Source organism: Dromaius novaehollandiae, chromosome 3, assembly GCF_036370855.1.
Source record: "Dromaius novaehollandiae isolate bDroNov1 chromosome 3, bDroNov1.hap1, whole genome shotgun sequence".
NCBI classification, from domain to species: Eukaryota; Metazoa; Chordata; class Aves; order Casuariiformes; family Dromaiidae; genus Dromaius; species Dromaius novaehollandiae.
The window spans coordinates 55643915-55671792 of record NC_088100.1 but is presented as its reverse complement, the minus strand read 5'-3'; the positions used below and the strand labels follow the sequence as shown (position 1 = coordinate 55671792).

General features: G+C 39.5%; 1 protein-coding gene and 1 long non-coding RNA gene across 5 annotated transcripts in view; one reads left to right on the top strand and one right to left on the bottom strand.

Annotated features, from left to right (window-relative positions):
- The window catches only part of CEP85L (centrosomal protein 85 like), a 142492-nt gene that overhangs the window by 73389 nt on the left and 41225 nt on the right, over positions 1 to 27878 (top strand). The window lies entirely within an intron of this gene.
- On the bottom strand, positions 296 to 16091 carry LOC112997471 (uncharacterized). The gene is made up of 3 exons (XR_003262707.2): positions 15980 to 16091; positions 10837 to 10871; positions 296 to 3167 (listed from the first exon to the last, which is right to left on the bottom strand). It is a non-coding gene; the product is annotated as an uncharacterized LOC112997471 (long non-coding RNA).

Sequence of the window (27878 nt, the reverse complement as noted above, 5' to 3'; positions counted from 1 at the left end):
AATGTGTTAGTGCATGCCAGAATATAGTAGAGAGAATAGATGGAAATTGCTTAAGTGCATCTTTCCCCTTTAATAGATCTTACTGATTTATTTCTTTATTTAGGAAAACACTGCCTTGTTTGCAGTATGTGTATGAAAGCTACCAGATATGGAATTTTAATCCAGTGAGAAATGTAGAAAAATTAAGAAAATCTGTATTTCAAAACATAGGGGAAAATAAATTGTATGCATACCTAAATGTTTATAAACAAATATTGTAAAATATTAAATGAAAGAAAAAGTTATCCTTCAAATATTATTGCTACAGAAAACTTTTATTTTTCAGCTAGTTTTGAGTTGACATTTTTCTTATGATCCTGGCTGATCAGAAAACTGGAAAGGATCAATATCAACATTTTTCCTCTGTCACATTTTGATGAAACTACACTTTTCAGCAAAACAAAAATTTTTAACATGAAGAATTACCACCGTCGGTTAACGTAATGAGCTCGTATTCACTGCGTGCCTCAGCTAAGTTGCTTTTATGTTCTGTCTTTTGCTGTGAAATTGGGAGTCTGACAGCTGGGATTTGTTTCAATCTCATGAATGTGTGGGCTCAGTCTGTAGTAAGTGCTACCAGATGATGGTAAACCGAACTTAGACTGTGCTTGATTGCAAAAAAAGAGACTTGGCATTTAACAGCAGACAGCATTGGTATCCTGGTAACTTAGCCAATTTTATGTGACATCTTAGGAAAATTCATGTTTCGGTTTCAGCAGTGTGTTTCAACATTTTTCATTTTTAAAGTCTGTAATTTTTGTTGTTGGCTGAGAGAAAGTTGCTAGAGTTGTTTCCGGGGCTGGTAGCTGCATGCCAACGGCAGAGTTTACTGTCGAGTGTCTTTGCATGGGATTTTGGATTTGGGAGTACATATCGGGGCTGCCTGTAGGCTCTGCTTTTGCCTTCCATTAAAAGGGAATGTGTGATTTAACTCCCCCCCCCCCCCGCCATTGCATTTAACTGTTTTTAACTATTGGATTATCACTATTGCTGCCTTAAGTGAGGAAACTTTTTTGTCTGTATAGAGAAGCATACGAGCATACAGCAAATCAGCTCTGTACAATCCTGAGCAGTATGCATGTGAGCAGCCATTTCATTGGGAAAACTGTGGGGTTGTATTTTTCTTTCAGCTAGAGTAGGCTTTATATCATTTTCTGTGGGTTTTGGTGTGTTCATGCCATTTCTTGTGTGTGTCAAGCACTAGCAGAAATCCTCTGACATACATATTGTAACAATACAGTTACATATTATCTCTTGTATATACATGTAGAGATTTTTTTTAAAAAGCAGACTATTTCCAGATAATCAAAAAAAGTGATAAAGTGCTTACAGTGAAGTAGCTGTGCAACTTTTTCTGCTTTAAATGCACACAGACAATAGGTACAGGAATTGATAGGACTATACTAACCTAAAAAAGCTCTAGATTGGTATTTTGCAGGAGCTATTTGAAATGTTTATTGCATGGATTTCAGAGCAGAGGAGAGCAAAACTTCCATTTTAACTCTCCATGCGGTCCCATCTAATGTTGTCTAAGATTTGGAGCAGATAATCTGGAGTGCAGCACAAGTGCTCATTACTGGTAGGACAGGTGGGTGTCCTACGGGACAGGACCCAAACTGTTGCTTTCCCCAGGCATATTGTATTTTTTTTTCCCTGTGGAAAAATCTTTTCCTCTTCCAACTCTTTCAGCTTAACTGCACAGGCCACCCCTGTTGCCATCTCTGCTCCCAAATTGCCCCTGGGAAAAAGAGGTGCTGCTTGGCCCTCAAGTAATGCGTGTCATCTACTTCTTGGCACTGCATTTCTCTTGACGTAGCTCAGGTGCATGGAGCAACGTGGCTACCTTCTGGGCAAATAACTCCAGTAGAAGCAGGCCGGTTTTGGGCACAGACCTTCCCAGGGACCACGGAGAAGTAGCCCATCCTAGAAACAGTCATGTGCCCTGGGGACCAGCTGTGGACTGGGTGAACCGGATGGACGAGTGACCTGTGGCATGTCAGGTACGGCTTGAGGGCGCCCCTGCCCCGCGCTTGGCCTGTGCGGAAGTGGTAAATCCAGCTTGTCGAGGATGTAGCACGCTGCCTGCTCTCGTGCAGATGAACCTACTGCTCACGTGGCCGTGGTAAAGGCTTCCCAGGCAGACACACAGCCCTTGTTAACAGCTGTTCTCTCCCCTTTTCTGATCTTTGTTTTCTTTGACAGCTCCTTCTTTTGATCCTGCTGCCTAACAGTAATGGCTTTTGGCTTATAAGGTGTTGCTGTGGACTGTGTGTGTCAGACAAGGTGTAACTAATAATTGCACTTTCGCATTTGAGCTGAACCTGTCAGCATGTCGGCTGCTGCAAGCTGCTGCTGCTGGGTATGCCCTTCAAGCCTGCAGCATCTGTGCTTTTGCTTTCCCCAAGTAATTTGGTACTTGTTGTCAACGAGATGTAGGTGTTTCGTTCTGCCTTCCTGTCGCGTTTTTACGTTCCTCCCTGTGAAGGATGCTGTTGGGGGAAATCCTATTTTTAGAATTTGATTTCTGTTCTCCTCACTGCAGAAATTATCTTCGTTGAAGGGTGCAGATCTTTCATAGCTTTTCTAAGTATGAAGCAATTGTAGCAGTGAGAAAACTACAGTAACTGCTTAGACATATTTGGATTTCTTCTTGTACTCAGCAGGGCACTGTAGGCTTCCTTTAGTCAACGGCAGGTCCATAATTATGTGTAGCTTTTAGGATGGCTTTCTGTTAAGATACGTATGTGAACACTTTCTCCAGCTGTCAGATATTTCAGCCTATGCAGCATTTCCATGTTTATGCTTAGATAGTTTAAAGTGTTTAAGTTATCATTGTGAAGAAAGCCCTCAGAGCAGGATTTGAGAGGAAAACCGAAGGTTGCAGAGATTCACATCAGCTTCACGAGGATAAAGGCGAGCACCAGGACCAAGACAATAAGCAGAAAATTGAGTAGCAAGTTGAGACCTCTGTTGTTGGCGAGATCCATAGCGTGCAGCAGCCTGCCCTCTTGTGCTTGCAGCCACGTATGGATTGCAGCTTGGGGTTGCTGCTTCAATAGTAAGCAATTTGGAAATGCATGAATTTCATTCTGTGGCCTTGGCTGTTTACCTGTTTCAGTTTCAGCCACCTAAAAAAGAAAAACTGTTTACAGCAGCTGGATCTTTTCTTCTCCGCTAAAAGGTAACCTGGATGCTCCTATAAGCCTTCCCCCCCCCCCCCCCACCTCTTTATTTAAGAAAAAGAAGGGGGGAGATCTTTGAGGTTAATGATGGTTTCTGTTTCACTACTGCACTTCTGAAGACCTAATTAATGAGAAGGACTTGAATTGTACGTGGCTAGTCTATACAGGATTTTTATTTTTAATGTATATGGTGTTCTTCAGATCCATCCGAGTTCTAGTAGTAGGATTTTTCCGAAAACTTATTCTTTCAGCCACAGATTATAGAAAATTTACTTTTAAAAGATTGCTATAGGTGCAAAAAAAAAAAAAAAAAAAAAAAAAGTACCTCTGTTAATAGAAGTGTTTCCTACCCTTCTAGGGTTTAGCATTGTGCAGCACGGTAGGTAATGTTTTGCCAACCTTATGCTGTGTAGGATTTATTGCAGCTTTGCAAATGCCTTATTAAGAATCCAGAGTAAGTTGGCAGAGGATGCAACTTTAGTGCTTTTAATAGCACATATGCAATGGGTTATTTTAAATTAATATTCATTACTTAGCAATTGTGGTTTATATTTTTATATATATATAAAACCAAGTAGAACTACTCAGCCCAAACATTGAAGCATAGCCAAAATTTCCTTTTAATAACCAGCTGAGATTTTTAGGGAAGATCACAAGAGGGCAGTGCTTTATAGTTGTATATTTTATAGAAGAATGGAACTTCTGGCATTGTTGTCTTGCTTAAAATAAAAAAAAAGGCAGTCAGTCTGACTAAATTGATTGCCAGATACTAGAATCAATAATTTAGGTCTATCTTAAAGAACTGAGTACCAGTTTTTAAAAGAATCCTTATAAATAGGTTGTTCTGTTTTTAATTCTCTTGGTGAGCAAAAGATGTTCACTCATCTCCTTCCATAAACCCACTTTTTTTTTTTTTTTTTTTTTTAAGATCTAGATTGAAAGCCAAAAAGACTATTTTTAGTGTTAGATAAAGTATATCTATATATTGTAGAGGACTTCACAAATATTTCCTAGTTGTATTCTGATAGATGCTATTAATGGGCATATGAGTACAGAAATCTGGCTTGTAATCTATAGTATATGCTGACAGGTATGAATAAGGATTTAAGACATACTCTCTAAATGGATGTATTCATTACTCTCTTGTTAAGTTCTGGCTGATTGGATATAGATAGAGTACCTCTAGGTGTGAGTGTGTTTGTCTGACATGATTGTGATTTTTGCATGCATTTGTAGCAAAATTTACGTAGAATTTCTTCGTGCCTGGAAGGCTACACAGACTGTTTTGCACATGTTTTCTGAAAAATGTTGTTTAAGCCTATTTTACACTTGTCTTTCCACTGGATAATTCAGTTCTGCTAGTAAGGGCAGTCATTGCAGACCTGATACAGAAAAACTAATAAAGAAAGGCAAGAACCTGCTGCCCTTTTAATTGCCTTACTGACTGCTCTTGATCAGAACAAAATTTTTAATTCCAAAATGGATGATTTATTCACCTAATGAAAAATGGGTAGGTTTATCAATACTTGCTGAAGCTCTGGGTGGGAAGATAATACATCTTAAAATAACCAACCAACCAGTAACCCCCCTTCCACAGGCACACAGGCACGAACAACAAAGACATTTTTGTTCCTTATTATTGTATGCTAAGTAAAGCATGTATAAAACTGCCACCAGTGCGGCTGTCATTTATGCCAGTCAGGAATTAAGAACTGAATTATGAATTTTACTTTAAAGGGAAGAACAATAAAAGGCTATTGCTTTTTTGTTTTCATTATTCATTACCTGGGTGTAAGATAAAATAACAAAAATATGTAGCATGGAGAGGAGTGAAGCAAAGAAATGAAAACTTAATCCAAGCCACCTGTTATGTTTGGAATTTTTATTATGCCTCATAAAAATAGTGAACGTTTTGCTTAAACTTTCATAAAACTCGTTATGATTGTTTATGTGCAGTAGTTGACGAGTGTAAATTCAGTATACATAAAAGATTTGGACATAGCAAAGTATGCAGAGTTACTGTTCAAAACCAAACAGAATAAACAACTATAAAGAATTGGAAAGCTTCATGATTACTAGTTCTTTCACATAGCTTTAAGTATATACTACAATGGATACTTCTTTCTAAACTGGATTGTATTTGAATATCTTATTTAATGCGTTAATATCTTTTCAAGCAATTATTTTAACAAAAAAATACCATCTGTGCTAGTTTTAAAGCTCCCTTAAGTATACAAAAAAGAATGTACTATGTACAAAAGGCTTTTTTTTAATCTCTATTTCAGTCGATATTTTGTAGCATGGAGTGTGCTAGCAGTTTTTATATCAGCAGAACTCTAAGACACAAATGTGACCTTACAGTACATGCGATTTATCTGCATTGCTGTAAAATAACAGTGGGGCTTCCAGTTTCTTTCTGTCTTGGTTTTGTACTTGCTTCTCACTTACTGTTTTTAAATAAATAATGACTTTTCTGATTATTTTGAAGAAAATTTCTTATTTTAGAAGGGCTTTGCTGTGACCTCTCTATAGAATTGATTCTTGTAGAGCCCATAATCCCAACCTATTCTCAGAATGTATGTAGTGATAAAAATTTACTCTTAACATTTTTCCTCTTCAGGAAACTTTCAATACTGTAAAAAGTGTATTTTTGGTGGAAGTTTTTTTTTGAAGCTGCTCCAGAGCAAACTAAAACTGGAAACCCTATCCATACACAAAAATACGAATTTTTAAAAGAGAGGAAAGTAGCTTTACATTTTCCTACTTCTTCCCACCTAAGTAGTTCCTTGTATTTGCCTGTGTGTGTGTGTGTGTGGGGGGGGGGGTTTCCTTCTCTCTCCCCCTTTCTTTAAAAGAAGAATTAACAGGGAAAATACACTCACTAAAATCTCCTGCATTTGCGAGAGTGGTCAGAATGCATGAAATGGAAACTGAAATTTGTAGCGACAGTTCTAATCAGCAATATTCATGCATTATCGTGAAATGATGAGGCTATGAGTATATATTTGTGCATGTACATGTAAATTTTATACATAAAAATTATTCTCGGCCTCTTTAGTAACCATATACTGAATAAAGAGTAACAGATAATTCTTGTCTTTGCTGGCAGAAATCGTAGCTGTATTGATTAGAATAATGGTTCGGTAACTATTTTCACACAAAAGGGTGAAAGCAGGCATGCAAAAAACTTCTATAGTGAAGATAGAGGAGTATGATGACGAGAGAGGATGATGTCAAGTGTCTAGTGTGATCTTCAGTGATGGATTCAAGATTCAAATGCTTTATGTTTTTAAGTGCTGTATTAAGTCTTAAAGGCAGAGTTCAAGGTAAAGATAAACTTGTTGACTTCCTATATTTATCACTAGGATTGGTTGCATAGGGTAGTATAGAAAGATGACATTAAAAATAGATATCTATTTGGCCTCTGTATATTGATTTTTGGCCTTTCTTTAAATTTGAAAATGTTACACTTTTTAGGAATTTAGTTTAACATCAGGAACACATGGGAGCTCTGGAAGTCTAGTGCTCTGTCTTAATAGTTACTGAGAACTACGAGAATAGAAAACTATATATATACGATAGTTTACAGACGGGAAGAAATTTTTCTGCCATGCTTTCCCTCTATATACAATGATATGGACCATTTATTTTAGCAAACTACTTGTCTGTCCTCTAACAGGCATTCGCAGTTGAGGGTAGTGGCATTATTGTATGAGATAAGTTTTCTCAGAATAGCAACTCAAACCTTTCTCTTCACCATATCAAATGTAAGTCACCTCAAGTGACATTGGAAAATAACAAATTTTCTGTAGTTTTAAACTAAGGAAATTTTTGCATAAATTGTAGCAGGCCATGTTAAAGTTGTCTGAAGCCAAATATTGAGAACTTGGAGCACTTCTTGGGTTTTCAGTTGTGCCAATTTTACGCTAGTTAAGTGATCACAGAAAATGAAAACTTGGAAACCCATTTAGTAGTTCCAATTTTCTCTGCGAAAACATTGTGAAAAATCTTTCCAGGTGTCATTTTGTTCTGTAAGGCTGTATCTAGTGAAAGGGGAACTGTGGAAAATTATGTAGTTGAAGCTGTAATTTTTTTTGTTGATACTTTAAGTAGGGAGAAAAGAAGCTATGTCATATTCTATTTCTAGTTGAGAAGACTTTTTTTTTCCTTTCTTTATTCTCAGATTCCTTTAAAAATACTAAAATGTTTTGAATAACTTCAGTTGATAGTGCAAAGATGTGGTGTCTTGAAGTAAGCAGAATGGAAAATTTTCCAAACATATTCAAATCTGTGTATGTATAGATCTTTTTTGGGGTGGACTCGGGCCTAATTTAAAACATGTCCCATAGCTTAAACTTTCAGAGAAACCTAAAATCATTTAGGCCCCAAAAAGTGAAGGTGCTGTTTGTGTGTACAGTTGATCTGGCTAAAACACGAGGAAGCTTACCAACCTGGTGAAAAAGCAGTACTTTACAACATTCAGAAAAGGTATCTCTCGACCGAGAAATTAGGTCATGCACAGCTTTGTAACCATAGGCGCTCAACACTGTTCTGCACGGAAGTGGGTTTTTAATACATAGAGTGGGTAGTAAGAGAATGGTGCATTGGTTAGGGTACGACTTTAGTCCGAGCGCTACCTCCTCTCGCAAGAGGATCCTTGCATTAGGAGTTTCTGGTGCCGGTCTCTTCCCTTTGGGGTGGTTTTGCTAGCGGACAGTGCAGAGAAGTGCTGGAGCTTCAGAGGAGCATCACGATGATGCAGATCAGCAAGAGGCAAATTAAAATCAGGCAGAAATTCACAAAGAGCTCCTGGAGCCTTTGGCGTGCTTGTGGGTTGACCTCAATAGTTGAGGCTCTCCTCAGAGCAGAGCGGGTTATGTATTGGACCTTCTCCATGGCAGCAAGGAAAGCAGAGGGCACAAGTCAGAGGTTTTAGAAGTGCAGGAAAGAAGAGAAGTTGTCAGGATCAGTGCAAAGTGCCTAGTATCTTCTCTTTTTGTTTTAGACAATCTTTGTGGAGCTGGGAAAGCAGGAAAGTGAAGAGTTAGAAACACAGAAGTAAAGTGCTTTGCTTTGATCAGTGCAAATGGAGATTGTTTTCAAATTCTAAAAAGCCTGAAATAACTTATCTTTACAGTGTTTTTAATTTAAAATGGGATTTCCAAAATTTTATTTTTCAAGATTAGGTCTATGTTCATCCTGAAGGCTACTGAGCAGCTGCATGTTAGCAGTGGTGGCCCGTTATAAAATGGAAATTGTGGACTTAGCCAGGTCATTGCTTTAGATCCTAATCTTTCTCTCTTTCAGAGTCTGTGGAAAGGCCATTGTTGTGTGTTGCTTGTGTGTTGTTTTGTATTTCCTTCTCTCCCTCGCTATTAGTTCAAGCATGCCAGGAAATATGGTGAAATGGCTAGAGCCCACAGACCTTTCAGCCAGGAGATTTGAATATTGCTACTAGCTGTTACTGACCTGAGCAGATAATCTGACTTCCCAGTACCTTGTTTTGGAAGGGGAGGAAAACAGATCTTGGTGATACATTCCCATTCTAAGTAAAAATACTTTAGTGTGTAAGTAAATGCTATGCATCATTGGTATTAAGAATTTAGTAGAATTTTCTCATCAGATGAAGCAAAATGAGAACTGTTATCCTTTACACGTTAGGAACACACATGATTTAGGTTCACAGGCAGAGGGCTGCTATGAGGAACAAAGCACAGCATGTATAACTTTTGTCCTTTAAGTATGTTTTATTTGAAGTATGTTTTCCCACTTTTTAATGACAGATGGACACATAGGGTATCAGTCTTAAATCCAAATAAACAGTTGGGAAAAACCCTCCCATATGAATCCTTCGTGGCAAGATGCTGGCTTTGATATATGTGCTTGTTCAGCTCATAGCAAAGTGTATCTTGTAAGTGCTATCACAATATAAAAAAAGATAGTACTTGAGATGGTGATAATGTTACACACATCTCAAACTTTGCTCATAAAGCTGTAACTGCTCTTACTTGTGATACGAATGTATATCATCATATCTTTGATAGAAGGCCTTTCCTTGTCATCTCAGTTTTTATTTTTTGTAATTAATGGTATAGACACCTGTCATCCCTATCTACTCATATATGCCGCATAAAGGAAAGTCAGAGTTTAGGGATATATACTGCACAAGTGTTGATGATCCTGACTGCATCAGAAATACTTTGTTGTCCATGAATTTGCCTTCAGATGTGACTAACATGGAAGAACCATAAAGTGAAACAGAGTTTTTCAGACTCTCTTCTTTTAATTGCTCCACATGAGGCTATAGGAACCAGATTACACATGGATATTTTAATACCTTTAGATGGGTTCCTTGTGGTGTAGTCATCTCCTAATGCTGAACTTCACATTTTGTTGTGGTGCCTTGAGCTATGGTTTACTTTAATACGAGCAAAACATGCATCAGGAACTTATTTCCATTGTGAGTATAATTTTTTCAGCTTTGTTTGACTTTATGCTGTACCTGCATTCATCTGTTTAAGCAGCTGAAGTGCTTGGCCAGTATATCCTGTTTAGCTCCTCTCTGGTCCGTGTCTGTCCCAAATGCAGTATAAGCAAGACAGATGTACAGGATTTCTCAGATGACTTAACTTAAAGGACATTCATTCTCCTAGCCTAAAAGGGGCTGGGATGCGTTAGGCTGTTTATCTCCTTCTAGACAAGGCACAGTAGCTCGGCCACTAATGGGTTTATGCTCGTGCAAGTAAGTTTGTGTAACTAGCTTGTGTGACTGACACTGCACAGAGAACAGTGTTTCCTGAGAAGGACTTCATCACAACATGCTGTCACTATTTTGTTTTGTTTTGTTTTTTTAATGCAGGGGTGTGTGGCCTGTGGTCTTTGGGCTGTGCGGGACCTGCTAGAGCAATGTACCTGGCTTCTTCTTGGCGCCGCTATTTCTCTGGGCCCTCAGGAGGATTGGAGCAGGATGAGTTTTTACCTGCCCATAGCACTCTAAATCCCCTTCTGTGTGCTGCATTAGATCTGCTTTGCACACACAGAGCATCTATGCCGCTGTTACACTGAGTATGTCTCACTTGTGTGACTCGAGGAGCAACAGCCTAGGGCTTTAAAGTGCTTCCATGAAAGGTAGTATTAAGTTGTAGGGCATCACATGTCTAAAGCCACCACAGATGAAGGGAGAGGGTAAGATCTCTCAGGGAGGGAAAAAATGATTTCCCTTTGGAATGAGTGAGGGACATTGCTAGGGGAGCACACGATAGATCAGGATACGCATTTGAGCTGTCACACTGACGTTAGCCATTTGGACATACATTGCCAGAAGGGCAGTATAAAAGGGTTTTAAAAAGGTGGGATGGTGTAAATTAGCATGTATACCTTTTATGGATAGCAAAGGGTGGAGAGAAGAGATGAAGAAAGGTCAAAGTGGAATAACTGGTGTTCTTGATTTAGAACAAAAAATTTGGGTTTGGGAATTTCAAAAATACCTACATGTTGCTTTACCTACTAGGTCCATGGGAAACGTTTCCTTGTAAGCAAAGGAAGCAAATTATATGTCTGCAATTCCACAAGTTTTTCTTTACAAGGTGTATGGTTTCAACTAATAAACACGTACCTTGCTTGTTAATCCTCCATGACGCTGTCACCCACCTAAGTGTGCATAAAGAGAAACAGATTCAGTAACACAGCTGCATGTGGATAGCTCACAAGGTCAAAACGGACAGCCTGAAAGATAGTTACACTAAAATTCTAGCCTATTATTGCTGCAGATAGTCAGGATTTTCTCCTGATCAGTCCACTGACTGTGGTTTTGTTCAATTATAAGAAATACTATGCATGCATGTACCACTTCTTGAGAGAAGAGGGCAACAAAACGACAATCTGTACTTGACATTTTTTTTAAGTCAAACTGCGTTGGATTCATACGTGATGGGGCTGAGTATTGCACAAGGAGAGCTGTTGGCTGCATTGCTGTATAGTTGTGTATTCAATCCAGGATTGCTAATGGATGTGGAAGGCTTGTGCAAGGTGGCGGGAAGCGGCTGCGTGGCCGTGACCCCCTGTGTTCCTGTGTAGGGGATCCCGTACAGCCAGTGCCTTCGAATGAGTCACGGATCACAATTACTGCTTCCTCCTTCACTGACAGATGACTGTTTCTCTGATTTGTATGAGGTTATTTTTATCTTTGTTTCTGGGTGTCCTTTATAATGAGAGGAGGTATGTGACCAAAGCTGAGAACTGTGGGCCACACTTGTTCCTGAAGTAACTGCATTGAAGTCATGCAGGATAAATTTGGCTCCGTTGGAAATGCCACAGCAATTTTAGACCCGGCCTGTTTCCTGTCATATGTTTACTAAATGCAGCGGTGATATCAGTGGAATAGAAGAGGTTTGACGTACTTGATTTGTTGCTGTCCCATACAATCAAGTTAAGCTGTAGCCTTGAAAAGGCATTGCTAAAAATTAATATTGTGTAATAGTGTATTTCATAGCTTTTTACAGTGAGATGACCCCCAAAGTAGTTGTCCATCTTTATCCATTGAAAATTAATCTGTCAGTGTCCATAAACATAGTGATGCAAAAAGTACTGTGGAGTTACGTGATCATGGGTCTAGCATCTGTGTAGAACTGATATCTCAGAATTGCCTGGCATAGCACACAGCCTTTCAGATAAGCTATCCCCAATATCCTTCGTGTGAGCAGTGCCATACGCCCAGCTAGGAAGAGGCACTCTCTGCACATTCAGAAAAGAAAACTTAGTATTTGGGTATGTAGTGCCAAAGCCAAGAAGAACCCCATATGTAGGACCAAATGCTTTGAGTTAAGTTAGTTGAGTTGAATTTGGACCCTTTGCCACAAGTATCTGTGGAACATGTGGATCCCGGAGGAGGAGACAGTGTGAACATTTAAAGCTCTGCCTGCGCACAGAGACTTAGGGCTGGTATGTAGTCAGGCTCATCATCTTCCCTGACAGGGCAAGAGCTTTTTGTGCTATGTTAATGCATGTATCTTATTCCAAGTTGTATTGGGTTGTTTTGAACGCTGCTGTAAAACACCTCCTCGCTGGCAGTATGGAGTGGCTTGAATTGAAGCCCCTGAGTCTGTGAAACTTCTCCTTTTTATGCGAGGGAGACAGGGTGAGTGAGGAGGGAGGGAGGGAGAAGGAAGGAATATGAATTAACTCTGGAGACCTCTAGAGGGTCTCAGTGCTGTTCCTCCAATTTAGTTCAGTGAACAAAAGTTTCCCTCTGTAGCACAGAAATAGCTTACAGGTTTTGGAGTACAGAAGGGATTTATAAAGGTACGTCACAACTTTTTTATTTTATTTGAGAACAAAATAATCTGGAGGTGACTTGAGAGGTTTTACCTCTGTGGCTGGATGGTTTTGTATTTGCCTACACCAGGGGTGCAGCATTCTGGTTCTTGCTCTGCTTTTAGAGTTGCACTGTGTAAGGATCAAGCTGTGCCAATGAAGAAAGGCATTAGCCAATGCAACAGCTTGACTGCAGAGAACAGGTTGATCTTTTTCTGCTAAAAAGAAAGCAGAAAGGGAAAGTAAGGACTGGAGGTTGAAGGCAGGCAGGGATGGGTAAAGGCAAAAATGCAGAGAGCAGTGCGGGGAGGGCAAATGGAGGGAGGAGTGCAGACAGGGGGAAAGAGAAGCGGAGGGAGAGAGCGGAAAAAGACCAAGGAATTGTGCAAAAAGAAAACTGCAACAGGAGAACATTAAGAGCTAGAGACTGCCTTGTGAGATGTGATGTCCTCAATCACAGGCAGAGAACTAAACTCACATTTTATCCTTTCTTTCCCTTTGTTTTAAAGTCTATCTGGTACCGAAGCATCAATATTTTTCATGGTCTGGGAGGTTATGGGGTAAATAAAGCTCACTCTTTCAAATCAACAGTTTAGATACAGACTTTTTTCCCCGTCTACTTTCTCTTTCCTGCAACTGCTACAGAACCGTGCAGTGGGATCTTGGGCAAGTGCCTCAGCTTATACATTCATCTGTTCCCCCAATAAAATCAAGATGTATAATACCATATACTTTTTCCCAGCAGTTGGTGTGATTTGCCTTTCTAGATCATAACTCTCTGCTGTATGCCCGGAGTACCTAACACCTTGTAGTTTCAAGCCAGGCTGTAGATCCTGATGGTTCATATGACACTACCTATTAACAGGAAATGTGTTAGATGCCCTTCAGTTTTTACTCCAGTTCAAACTGCACTTACCCATCTAAAAGGTGCAAGTTGAAGGGGATACTGCATTTTGTTTTGGTTTGGGGGATTTTTTTTTTTTTTTTTTTTTTTTTTTTTTAAGCCCTTTTAGCAGTTCAGGAGACAAAGGAGTGGCATTGATTCAAAGAAGAAAATAGTGGATAAACTCAACTTCTGCAAAGTAACTTGATGCTGGGAAAGTCCTCCACAGCCATGTATCAATCTCTGGAAAGCAAAACCTTTCCAGATTCTAAAGTATCTCCTAGTTTAGGGAACATAATGTTACTTTCCTGTGGGTTTTTTTGTTGTTGTTGTTTTTTCCAGTAGGGATACTTTTCTCTTGCTAAATCAAATTATTCTTAATGATTAGAAAAAATGTTCATGTTCTTGTATAGGTGTATCATACACATTTTAGTTTGCTGGTGGTCTGAAAAATTCAGTGAAAGTCATCTTTATAACATCTGATTATGAACTAGTCTTTATGAATTTTATATTATACAGTAAAGATGCTATATATTCCTAACCTTTCTGTAGAATGAGAAATAAATGCAGTTTCTTCAAAGGAAAAGTGATGTGTACAGAAACTCTCTCTAAATACTAATAATACAGTAGTGTTGACAACTGAATGGCAAAGAAGCAGAAAATTATTATTTGCTGTAAGTTAAATGCAGTATTTCACATCTGATTCATAATATTTGCCGTCCACAATATAGTATGTGCTTATGTCAGCAGTGTTGCTTTTATTGCTCAGTTTTGGATGTCTGCAAAATGGGATGTTGTGAGTGAGATTTTTGGATTGTGCTTAACTGCTAAGCCACACTGTCATCTGCTTTAAATAACTAACTCTGTTACAGTGGTAGGATTTATATGAACAGTGAATAGGAATTTAACCTGCTGTAATTATACATGTGCTTTGATAAAGACCTGCTTATAGCACTTTAGTTTCTGTGCATGTGCTTGATCATTGTATGTGTGTATAAACTCTGTATTTAAACAAACAAACAAAAAAAAACCCCAAAGTATATATGCAGTGTATGTGTTATGACAGATTCTCAACTTGATGGAATAAATGCAGACTCCTCTCTTCACTTAAAAATGCATTTAATGTAACTTTAGCTTGAACAAATCACACATACTATGAAAACTTTCCCCTAGCTTCCAGTAGGCATTGGTCTGAAGGCACTGGGAAGTCTGAAGTGCTGCTTCTGCCTGGTGGAGGCAGCTCCTAGAGAATTGCCTAAGAGCTCATTTGGCTTGTGAAAACCGAGACATCCAGGCAGTTCCAGCAGTTGTGTCTAGTCGGAGCTGGCACAAGGATGCTGAGCACAAAACCAAATACCTGGGTACGTTTTTGCCTGATGCCTTCGCCAGTCAGTAATAGTAATAGAAGTTAGGTGTGTCTGCCCAGTAGTGAGAAAAATGTTTCAAAAATAAAATAAAGCCTGTCTTTTCTAACACCAACACCTTAATTATATGTAAATCACAAAGCGTATGTCATTAGGGGTTGAGGGGGAATAGTTTTGAGGAGAGCAAGAATTAAACTTTGTTTTATGAGCTCGTGATTCAAACCACGTTTCTTTCCTTAACCTTCAAAGAAATTCATTAGACTCTATACCTGTGTATTCAAGAATTATATTCCTTTTAAAAATACTTGTGTGTATAAATATTAAAATATCCCTTCTGTGACATATGTTGCTATTTAAGCTGTGTTTTCTACTGTTTGCACTCACCTTAAAGCTGGGGTTGCATTTTATTGTACAGTGTTTAACCACTTGCCATAGTTAGGACTGGATGGGTCACATTCTGCATCAGAGTTCATGATGTTACAAATCCTAGCTAATTCTTTTTATCTGTTATTAGAAGTATTCTGGGACAACCATAGCAGTTACAATGAGCAGCAGGAGAAAAGAAACTGTAAAGGATTTCATAGGGAAAGTACTGTATGAATTTTGTAGTTCAAAATGAAACTTAAGTAACATGGTATAATTGAAGTCTTACTACTGTTGTAAACCATGTAACTTTTTTTAAATTAAGGATATTTTTCTAATCACACAACAAACTGAAAAGTTTTTGTTACATAAGCCAGGAGCTTTTCTGAGTTAGATGGAGCGAGCTTTCCCTTTGTTGGGCTGCTGACAGACAGCTTTGGGCAAACAGAGGTGTCTCTACAAAACTCCAAGGGAATTATTCTTGTGGGTTTTTATATTAAAAAAAAATCAGATTACATCTAAAAGGAGGGACAAAGGTCTGAGGGGAAAAGTGATGAAAGCTGCTCACCTTCTGGTGTGATGCTACTTGTATAAATGGCTTATCAAGGATAGCAAAAGTATCCTGCTAGATTAATTAAAAAAAAAAACAAAACTATTTTTATTGCCACATGAATATGTCCCCTAAAGCATGGTGTTCTTTGACTTGGAGCTGTAATGTCTAAAATTCTGTGTGTATATATATATATCATCTGTATAGAGCAGTTTATTTGGAAAACTACAGCTACAGGACAGTGCAGTAAAGATTAAGACAGAGAGAGAAAGGAGTGCTTCCTTACCTCTGCCGGTGCTTCTGCGTGAGCTGTGCGATAGCCTGCGCTGGGCTGTGGGAACCGCCTGCAGTTCTCTGGCAACTTGTCCGAGTGTGTGACCAACTTGTGGGAACAATTGAAGTCGGCTGAAGGGGAAAAAGAGCAGAGGCTGCAGAGGCAGGACTCCCGCTGTCATTCAGCAGCTCAGAAGTTGATTGGTCCCATTTCTGCCTCCGACACAGGCAGTTGCTCCTCTAAACTTGTTACATTACATAGCAGTAATATGTTAAGCGTTGACAACATTTTTCCTTTTGTAAAGGAACCTGTCAACCAGGGACAATACCTGCACAGCCAGCAAGTGAAAGAAATCCATGAAGTGGTGTGATTCAGGGGATTAGTGAAAGGAGCTGCTTGCCTATACTTTTTTTCTTTTTTTCTTTTTTCTTTATTTTTAACAAAAACTTAAATTGGAATTCCTTCAGGGAGTTATTCTGGATATACTGCTATGTGTCACAACAGTGACAATGCTTTGTCATAATAAAAATTTAAAACTCTGGTATGGGTGATCACTTTCTGTACCGTTGGGTTTTTTTTCTTTTTTAATACTTGGAATGATGTTCTTTTGTACACGGGGCTTCTTAAACTGCCCTTGTAGCACATGTAGTTTCTCTGTTGCTGTCACACAGCTGGCCTCCGATTTGCAGTGTGAGATGTCTCTTTTCCAATGTCATATTTCCCCTGACCAGGAAGTTATTGTTCTGTATTTCAAGGCTCTTCCACCCTTTCAAGTGAAACCCTTTCAGTTTTCTCCCATGTAAAATATGGCAGTTTTTTGTTCTGCCCTCCCCAGGCACATCATCTTTTTTGCGGCTGGAAACTGCGCAAGAGCTGGGTTTTGCGGGGTTTTGTTTGTTTGTTTGGTTTTTTTTGAGAAGCCACTCTGTTTGGATAGCAGTGGCAGCGGGTGCTGCTGCTTCGCAGCTTCACCTGCTTGGGGAATGCCGGCTGCGGCTGCTGCCCGTGCATAGTGCCCTCCGCAGAGGGCTTGGGGTTTTGGTCGCATGGCCGGCGTGTCGGGAAGCTTCGTGCCTCCTGGAGGAGGAGGAGGAGGAGGAGGAGGAGGCTTTGCTGAACGTGAAAGGACTAAACCGTTGCGTGAGTGTCCAGCATCAGGCTGGGTCTGTGGATGCTCCTGGCAGCACGTGGGTTTTCCTGTCTTGGAAATCACAGACGAAACTACCACAACTCGGCCCAACTGGAAACACTGACGGATCCAGTTTTGGCAACAGTTGTTTAGCGTGGGTTAGTGCTTGGCTTTGAGCAGAAACCAAAGACTGTGTGTGTGGGTTTTTTTGTTTGTTTTTCTTCACTATAAGCCACTCTGCGGTAGACACTGTAAGCTAGAGGCGAAAAGTACCGGAGGACCTTGAGATGTTGTGGTGTCGTGTTGTCTCAAAACGAGCTCTATTTTGAAATTTTTTTTCATTCCAATAAGGTTGAGCCCTCTTACAGAATTGACTGTGATAGAATTGAAGTTAGAAACTCAGTTCTAATGTAACAAACCTGACTGCTTTCTATTATCTTTTAATATCAAAGCCAGGAAGTTTAGGCTTACTTGTTTCAATTGAAAGTTAATTGAATATCTCCACAGTGAGGAATGATAGTTCTTTACTGGCACAAAGGGCTTCATAATTTACTTAAAATGATATTATTAACATTATAAATCCCTGATAGGCAGGCAAACTGTCCCCTTTGTATGAGGAAAGTCTTGTGTTTTTATTGCAGGCTGCTGTCCAGCAAATGTACTGAATCACTGCATTGTTCTCTTTTTGTAAGGTGCAATATGAAATCTGTGCTGAAACTATTTTACTTTAAATTGACTTCTGCAGCTTCTGCTGTTGAAGTCCAACACCCACCACTGCAGTTGCTGTAATGTCCATTCTCCCTTTTACCAAAAGTCATAGTAAAATGACGAGGATATTGAGTTACTCTGCTCAAAAGCCTCACCTTTTTCTTTTTAATAGTGAGTTGGACTTGATCATAATTCTAGAGCTTTTTAAAAGGAGATGCCTTAAAGTGCTTATTTTGATGGTGAGATGTTGACAAATAATGTAACCACAGTCATAGTTTAGTGGGCTTTTTTTTGGTGATACTTAAATGTGCAAGGTAATGCATTCATAAAAATAGTAGTATATCATCCAAAATAATAAATGCCTTCTGTATGTTTTTAACTTAAATGAGAAATTTTGGATCAAGTAACGTTGAAAATACGTTCTTTAACTGAATAAAATGCTCAAATGCGAACTACAAGAATGTTGTAGCTTTTGTGATGATTTTTGTTTCTCTGACAACAGACTTGTTTGGGCGCCCTTTCTAGGACGCTTGTCTAATTCAGTTTACTGTCACTCTCTAGTGTAACTTGGAGGGATTTTGGTGAGTTCCTGAGGCACTTGCCAAAGTGCTGCTCACTGGGCATGTCAATGCGTCAAGTACAAGAAGTAAATATGACTACATTGTAGTGTTCTCATTGACTCCACGGGGTCCCGACACCCGTGCACATCAGAAAGGAAAAGCTTTGAGAAAGGCATCTGTGTTGGAGGCTTGGGTCTGCTTTATTTTGTTCTGGGGAACAAAAATGTGCAGCTGTTGCTTGCTTGACCTTAAATGGAGATGATCTGGGCTTTCTCCAGTGGGATTAGAAATCTGCCACCAGAGCATGTTTCTTCTCATTTATTTAGAGATCCGGTTGATGTTTGGGATAATGTCCAAGAAGAGACGTGTTATGCTTCAGCATACCAGATCCTTTATTTAAATAATAAGAATTTTATTCGCATTGGAAATAACTTCCTAGACTGTTTTTGCCTTTCATGTACTAGTTTTTGAAATTGCAGCTGTAGTCATTGGCCACCTGTATAATCTCTGTAAAGATCTGAAGATGTCAGTAGAGTCATGGATTATTAATGGACCAGATAGATAGAAATGAGCCCTAACCCAAGCTTAATTATTTTAAAAACACAAAAATAAAGAAATTTAGCAGTAAATCAGAGTGCTCAGGGTAGGGCAATGTTTCATTGTGCTGTTTTGGTTTTCTCTCAAAGTGCAAACGTACCTTTACCATGCCACACTGCTAAAGTCATGTCGCGCTTGCTTAGTTTGAAAGTGACTACAAATTAAAGAGAAGGGAGAAACGGATGCTCCTGCAGATGTGCACTTGTTTGTACATATAGGTGGGACGTGATTTCAGATTTTGGTATTGAAAGCTGAAAATGAGTGAGAGCTCTCCTTTTTTTAATGAGTATTTTACAGGAGTAATTCCAAGGTGCTTCCTGCAATACATGTAGCTTGGTTATTTGTAGCCATAGAGGTATCAGCAAATGTAGTTTAGGAAACAGTGTTTGCTAACCTCTGGTAAGGGAAAAGGTCCGGCCAATGTGTCATTCAGTCGCCTTTGTAGAGCAGGTATAACAGAATTTAAAAGGTGGGAAGGGGATTTTTTTTTCTCACTTCTAAAAATACAGAAAGAGGCATATGTTCAGCTGGTGTAACCAGTAGTCCAGGTTCACATCCAATAAGGAGATATCCTGATTAATTTGGAGATATTAATGTTTTTCATGCCTTTGAATTTTCTTGCTTGAATATGATAAATTTATGACCCAAATCTCTGTATGTTTTGCTAGCTGCCTCCTTCAATGCCTGTCAGACTTAAGTGATTCTCCCTCAGAGCTGGCATCTCAAATAGATTTTAATAGTTACACACTTACGGATTTGGATGTGTTTTTTGGAGGTGCGTGGACCTTTGAAACTGCCCGTTTTCCTCTTTCTATTAGTCAGGCTTATGGTCTGTGTTCGTATTATAGGAGACAGCTCTGCTGAGAAACCTAGTCTTTGCGTCTCTTGTTATCCTCCTTTGGGACAGAAAGTATTTACTTTTCCTAAGCACTGGAGAATCAATAAAGGTTCTTTAGTCTTCACATTGTGTTCTTCAGTATTAACAAGATGAACTAACTGTGAAACTGCAGCTTGTGAAGCATACCATTGCCAAATGATTAAAAGTCCTGTACAAAATAATTGAATAGAAAACTGCAACTGGGGCTGAAATATTTCTCATTTTGGGAATGCTAAAGGCTCTGGCAAGATTACTTGTCTGATTTGTTACTAACTAAAGGCTTTTTCAGAAAGGTCAGCTTGAATATTTTCATTTCAGTCAGTGTTACTGCCATGAGGTTTTAACCCTTAAAGCAGATCATAGGGCTGAGAAGTGCATGATACCTGTTTGTTGTCTTTGATGCTTCGACCTAATGCGAGGAGAGAGGTAGGGGAACAAGAAATTTTTCCTGGCTTTTGCTCTGAAAATCCCCACTGGCCTCCCTCTTCCCTTCTCTTCCTCCCACAGGGCAAATGTATTTCACTTGGTTGAAACATAGTTAGCGTAGACTTGACCCAGGTAGCTTTTTTATTTTACAATGCAATAATAACAGGGCAAAAATCCATGCCCTTTCAAATACCTGGTTGCTTTTATATCAGTGAAGTTTACTTTTTACTAGCTTAATGAAGGTCAAATAATTAGTAATTTGAATAGTAGCAGATAACATAGTGCAGTGCCTTGATAACAGCAACATGATACAGAATAGGCAGATCAGTGCTTCAAGTTCAGTGGTCTTCACTACACTGGAAGGCTTTTTCTTTTTATAAAATGCTTGAGAGAACTATATTTTGGTGTTTTCTAGTGTCCTCAATTGGTTAAACTGAATAATTTGCTTTAGGTGATGTGCTGAGATCCTTATACCTAAGAAAGTGTGTTGAGTGTCTTTCAGATAAACTGTTCTAGGAAGCACAGAGATTAGTTGTGTTGTTTGACATGTTATGAGTGATGGATGAACAGAGAGACAAAGGCATATGAAGGAGAGATAAAGTTTGAAGACCACGCTCCAATTGCCAAGTGCAGTGGTGCTGGATTATCTCCACTTAGAGAGTAACTGCAGAATGGAGGAGAAACGCTTGGGGCTACGTTTCTTCAGCTGTGGCTTGTCTCTAACAGAAATGCATAAACTGTGCCCAAATGATCAAGTCATTAGCAGCATATAGAAGTTTAAGGATTGCCTTGTGCAGAATATTGTAGTGACGGCTCTTGTGTCGTTTGAAGACCAGCGGCCTCAACAGTGCTCGTCCTGCCTCCCTGGCGTTTCCATTCACATCAAATTGGAGATTGCATGAATCGGATGCTTAACCTTTGTGTGCAAGGCAGGTCCTTCAGGATAACTTTTAGTCGGTCCCACTCTGAGGTATGCCCAGGGAAAATGTGAAACAGAAAGAACTTTCTCTTGGTTGGTGCTACAGAATGACATCTTTTTTTTTTCTTTCTCATTCACTTTTTCTTCTGCCCGCTGCCCAACCTTACTTTTTTTTTTTTAAATGGTGCGACTATAAATGAAAGACTAGCAAAATCCCCATGATGAATGCCAGCTACTTATCACTTCCTTTTTTATTACACGCAATTCCTAGCTAAAATATTAAGGTAACTCTTAAAAAATTTCGTTAGAAGACACTGAAGTTTAAGTAGCACAATGTCTCTTCCATCTCCAGTCATGAAGTATTGGTTCATACTTACATGGCTTTATTTTAAAAACAAAATTTTATTTCTCTTATAGCACCCAAAAAATAAAGAATCCCAAACTCTGTTACTTGAGAACTTGAGGGATGAAAACCTTGTTTTTCTTTATACCACTGCAGAATGTGCCAAAATAAAAATATGGACCTACTCCTCTGGTTCAGACCATCTCTGAGTAGCAAAAATAGATTTCACTGTCTTGAAAATATTTTCTGACTGTGTGTTTTGTTATGGGCAGCTGCTTCCTAATGGAAGAGCTGTTGTCACTCACTGGAGCATGGGAACTTTGTCATGCTGAGGCTAGCAGATCCTTTTGGCCATAGCAGTCTGACCACCAAGATCATGTGAGGGAAAGCTTTTCCTCCTTATTTTTGTGACTCCTCTCTTACAGAAGGGACTATTTGCTTTCTTCTTATCATGGCCTCTGCTGAAAATGAGTTGTTCCTGTTCATTTGAAATACAGTCCTTTGTATCACATAGTTATATTAAATATTTGATATAAAAGTTGTGTTGACCTCTCTTGTGAAACAGATATAAAACAAAGTTCATTCTGAACCATGAATGCTGTCACCTAGGCTAGTCTCCTTCTTTCATGTTGAAATATAATTGCCTAATTCATGTTGTACTGGATTATTCTGTTGTTTTGAAAAAAGAGACTAAACACTGTATTTTTATAGTTGGGTATTTTCTTGTAATAAAAAGCAGCTTTTGAAACTCTTCAGGCTGCAATAACTCTGGTGTGGATCAAAAAGTATACACATTAAGGACATATCATTTGGCTTGATTGGCTTAATATATTACTGACTTTTGTGAGCAGAGTATGAGCATATTTGATTGGAGAAGTGGAGAGGAAGGAAGGGGAATGTTCCAGTTCAAAAGGTTGGTTTAGTCTTCAAACGTGCTTCAAGGGTTATCTGTCTGAAAAGCACAACTGCTAAAATAGTGTGAATTTTTCAGTATGTAGCTTGTATAGCTGTTATCTGAGATCATACCTGAATGTGTCATCTGGGAATATGCATGGTTTATATTTTCATGGTTTAATGTTTTCATTTATTAAACAGGGAAGTGCTGAGAATTTAAGGAAGGCTGCCAAGCGAAAGTGGAGAATCTCCAAGGTTCTCTGCAGAGACCTGGGCTTCTTGGTGCTTCTTGCTGCCTGGGGGGGAATTGCGGATTTCCAGTCATCTAAAATATCTTAGTAATAAGGGTGCAGCAAAGTAAGTTGAGACCGCCTTTGGAATTTGCCTAATGGATAGGGTGTAGCTTAATAAAAACAGCAGTGGACTAAGATTTGGAAAATCATTAGCTATTTTTGATTCTCACCTGCATTACTAGACTATTACTAAACTGAGGATGTTTTCTTTGATTTCTTTGTAGGCTGTAAGAAAGATATTTTAGGCTTGAATCACAGAGATAGTGGATGAAGAGGTGTGTGCATGGCTTTTCCCATGCTGTTATTGAGCCAGCTTTTTGTTTTCTCCATCCATCTGATAGTATCGATGCAATATTAGGCAATAGATGGGGATGGTTTGCTGTAGATGCCCCACTTGTAGGAGAGTGGCCTGATCATCGTGTTGGGAGTGCTGAGAGTTCTTCCTCTGTATCGATAAGGCTGCAGGCAGCATAACACAACCGAGCCCTTCCTCCTGGGGCAGCGTGGGGACCTGCTGCACAGGGATCTGGAGCGCAGTGGCTACAGCATGTGGCACCACAATGAAAAACGGCTTCAGATCCCCTCCAGCCGACAATGCAGCTTACGCCATCTACGTCTTGCCTCTAAGGCCTTTATGGTTGGATAACCCCTTCTTTTTAATCCAACAGAATACTTTGTTCAATGGAGGTTCGTTTTTCTTTTAGGTAGGATAAGTCTTATTTGCATCTGGTAAAACCAGTATTTTAGTTACTGAATTTGGTCTCCCCACTAGAGAATCTGCTGTGTTTTGGTACTCCCTGGGGAGCCTTAGACAAATCCGCTTTGCTCTCTATCTCATTTTCCTTTCTGTGAAATGGGGATGATATGGCTACTTTCTTTTTGAGATGCTTTGAGACTTAGAAATGAGAAGTACAAATTGCTGGTGATGTTGGTGAAATTTATTTCTTAGAGTGTAATCTTTCCTTGCTCCCTTTCTGCATATGTTAAGAAAGTTCTAGGACTCAAATTATTATTATTATTTTTATTTGTTTATGTATTTATTTATTTATTTCTTCCCCCTCCTCTTACCCTATCGTCTAGGGAAAGAAAACACCTTCACACACTGACACCGGTGCTCAAATGCACCCATACATCATACTGCTGCTTTTGTTAGAGACAAGTGCATTTCAAGTACCCCTCGTAAACTCAAGTGGAAAAGGTTCACAATCTGGGTAGAAGCCAAACAGATTAAAAATCCATTGCTTATTCCGCACACAAATTGTCTGACTACCCTCCATGCTCAGGAGGCTCCCAGTTTCACAGACAGCACTATGTTAACTTGGCTGTGTTGCTCCTGTTTGTCAACAACGCAGAAGTTTCAGACCAGGGTTTTCAAACATTTGTGCTAGAAATCTCTGATTCCCCCTGAAAACTGGAGGGCAAAAGAACAGGTACGTGGTGTCTCTGTGTGATTCAAAAAAACACCCAAACAAACAAAAAACCAAGGGGATTTTTCAAAGGTCTGGGGCAAGCGGCTGCATAACTGCTGTTTGCGTGATGTTATGAAATGTGTGTGCTGCTGTACGGGCAAGGTGATTAGAAGCCCTGCCCCAAGTAATGGAAACCTACTCCCAGGAGACTTGTGTGCCACTGGCCTGCTCGGGTTCCTGCGTGAAGCACAGGTAGCTCCTCAGCCTAAGGATTCTTGCCATGGGGACAGAAAACATAAGTGTGCCTCTAATTTTTCCATCCGCTAAAGTTTTTCAAAGTACTCATGGGCAGAAGTAAATGAGTATTGTATTCATCTTGTGCAGGGTGTCAAACTGCTTTTGGCTGTTCTGTTGGATGCCGTTAGCATACCATTCATGACTGAGTTGTTGCTTATCTTTCCAATCATTGCTCTTTCTAATAATCTAATTCTGTATTATTTGTATAGTCTCTAAAACCTTTTAGTGAATAATATGTCCTACATTTGTTCAGTACTTAAGACAATGGTCCTTTTGTAGGCTTTGAATAACTACAGTCACTTTTTGCTATCTGGCTTTCCAGCTCAAAATAGAGACTTGAAAAAAATCAATCCAACTTCACTGTGTTGTTTCGCTGAAAGCTTCAAGGAGAAAAAAAAAAAAAACATAGGTATTCTCCTTGTGGAAGCTCCCTTTCATCTCCTGAATTTTCTTAGTTAAGAACATTTGAATTTAAGCGTAATGGGAAGATAATATGAACACTTAATAAAGTGTTTCTATACTTAGGAAAGACCCAATTGTTATCGGTGGAAAATTCCAGGCACTGTTGCTTTTAATGTCATATTAAGTGGCACCTAGAAGTGTTTTGTGTTCATAACATTTGCCAGAATATAAGTGGAAAGGTTTCCTGACAAAAATAATATTGGTGTTGTGTGGAGTATAAAGTCCACGTTATAACAACACATGAAAGCAAGAGAGGTTTGATGGTTAGTGGGAAGATAGGCGGAAGAGGGGATATAACCGTGCTTGCAGCCCCGGGAATGCCGCTTGCACCCTGTGAGAGTGTACTAGCCCACGGTGGCAGAGGGGAGGACGGTGAGGAGGGCTGCTGCGTGGCCGGCAGCCTGTTGCAGTGAGGCTGTCCTTGGCTCGTGCAGGAGCAACATGCGTCTGCGGGAATCTTGTCTTTCCAGAGTTAACAGACTGACTTTTTAGTTTGTTTTTGGAGACTTTTTGCCCAATACCATCAGGGTGCTAGAGGGAAGGAAACCTTGCTGGTTGGGCAGTGACCTGCATTCCAGTTCACTTCTCCCAGTAATCTTGTGTTATATTCACGTTATGTTCAATAACCCCTTGTTAGATGCAGATTTTGAGCGCATACAAACCATAGACTTCTTGAGGCAAGAACTGTAAGCTTTCACTGTAGTTCAGGTCTGTGGTGCTATATGTGCTACCATAATTCAGATAACTAGTCACAGAATATTTAGAAACATCCTGCCCTCTCTGATGTTTCTTTTTTTAAATTTTTTCTCTTAATTCACCTTTATGTGGAAGTTCTTTTTTCCTGAACTAATCTGCATATCTAAACACCAGATCTTGGCTCATATCTTGACAGTATCATAGCAACTACTTAGTTTATTGAGAAACTTGGAATGTGTTTGGTCCACAAACTGATACTCGTGAAGGGTTTGGCACTGTCTGGAGCTGAGCTAGCTCAGCTCTTGGTTATGCCTTCCTTCTGATCTGGCACAAAGCCGTGCCGCTGCGAAAAATGCAGTGGCATTTCCACTTTGCCACTTTGCAATGCCTGCTTTTCCACTTAGCAGTGTGTGCCGGCACTGGGTCTCATGTGGCCTCGTACAACGAATCTGATCAGAGTCTGCCCTAGATACAAGCGATGATTGTGTGTTTGGGGTGGAGGGAGAGCTCAGGGCTGGGGCTGCCAGGAGGGAGCCGGGAGGCATGAATGTGTCAAGCAGTGGGGAGAAGGACCCCTCCTTTTGATAGCATTGTAAATTTATGCCATGTTTAAGTGACCATGTAGCTGCTATCAAAACCATGCAACTATGCTATTAGTAGCAAAATTCTGCATTTTTCTTCCTCCATGGTGTGATTAGCATACTTGACCGTAGCATTTGTTTTCTCCCTTCTGTGTTAGTATCCCAGTAACCATTTAGTTGCTATGTTTTGCTCTTAATTCCTTTGTAAGCTAAGTGGAAAAGGACCATGTCTTCCCCTCGTACTGTAGACATCAAGCCTGACCTTGATAAAGTTCAAAAGCCTCAGTTTCAGAGTAAACAGTGCTGGGAAGAAGGCAAATAACAGTAACTTGCAGGACAGTCAGATTATTCCCTGGCGGATGTGGGCCGAGTGCAGGAGGTCTCTAGTAAGCGTGTGGTGTCTGGTGTGCAATGCAGATGCCATTTGTGAAGGAGGCTTCAACAAACATGCTTGAAAAGATGCTTGAAGGAAGTTTTTGATTAATAGCTAGACTGCATGTTGCTTTCAGGAAGCATTTTAATGTTGTTAGAGTTAATTCTTTTCCTTTTGAAATCTTTTCGTTCTCTAAAAAGTATAACGATAGCATCATTGGTATTTTATTTTTTTTATTGAAAAAACTTTAAGAAGTCATACAACAGATGCAATAATGCAGTTCCGTGTAACAAGGAGAGGCACATTGACCCCCCACTTGCAAGAACAACTCATTATTGCAGTTTTAAACACACTGCAAAAAGAAGAGAAGGAGCGGGATGGAGCAGTTGCAAAAGACTTTGTGTACTTATTTCATAAAGTCCTGTATGGTTTTGCAACACCAAGTTGAATGCGTCAGATTCTATACAGGCAGAAAACTCAGGCAAAAATGGGCAGGAAAAACAACCTTTTTTTCATTGTATTGCTTTGCCAATTTTGAGACTCCAGATTACCAACACTACGTTAGACTTGTGCAAATTGGGATAGCAATTAGTGCAGCTGTCATACTGGCCTTTTATTCCATAGAAATCCTTTTTGTAGCATCCATGCAGTTCAACTGTGGCTATATATTTTAAGATTTACTCTTAATTCATTTGTGAACTTGTTTTTTAGCCTTCATATGAGCCTCACTGTGACTCTTCTTCTCTCAGTATCTTGTAGTCAATTCTGTCCTTGATCAGATTTACTTAATCTCAACATAATTTAATCCCAACACTGATAAGAAGTACTGAAATGTCATCAAACCATGTACTAATAAGGCCTGGGTTGCCCTTTATTTCCTAGTTGTTTCCTAATTGTTTTCTCATTTCCTAATTTTTTATGAGGTTTTGGGGCTACTTTTCCCCTTTTCTTTAGTCCCCCCGCCCCGATATTCTTACCCCAAATTGTCCTATCTCAAATTTCGTTCTATCAAGTTTAGTTGTATATGCACTTTCAACCTAAGAAGTAGAAAGTATCTACTGATTGATTTCATGTTCTTCAGCCTTTGTCCATGGTATTTAGCTCTTCTAACATTTCTTCATAAATAGTCTTTCTAAGTTCCTGAATCATTCATTACAGTTGCTCTTGTTTGAACATGTTCTACTAATTTCAGTGGCTTTCTGGTAACATGGTGCCCAGGACTGAACATGTTACTACAGCTGGGTTTATGCCAGAGCTATTTAAAGTCACTGTGTTATTCCCTCCCTCTCTCCCTTTCTCTGTGACCTGACATGTTTGACGATCCAGACTTGCATTAAGCTTGTTTTC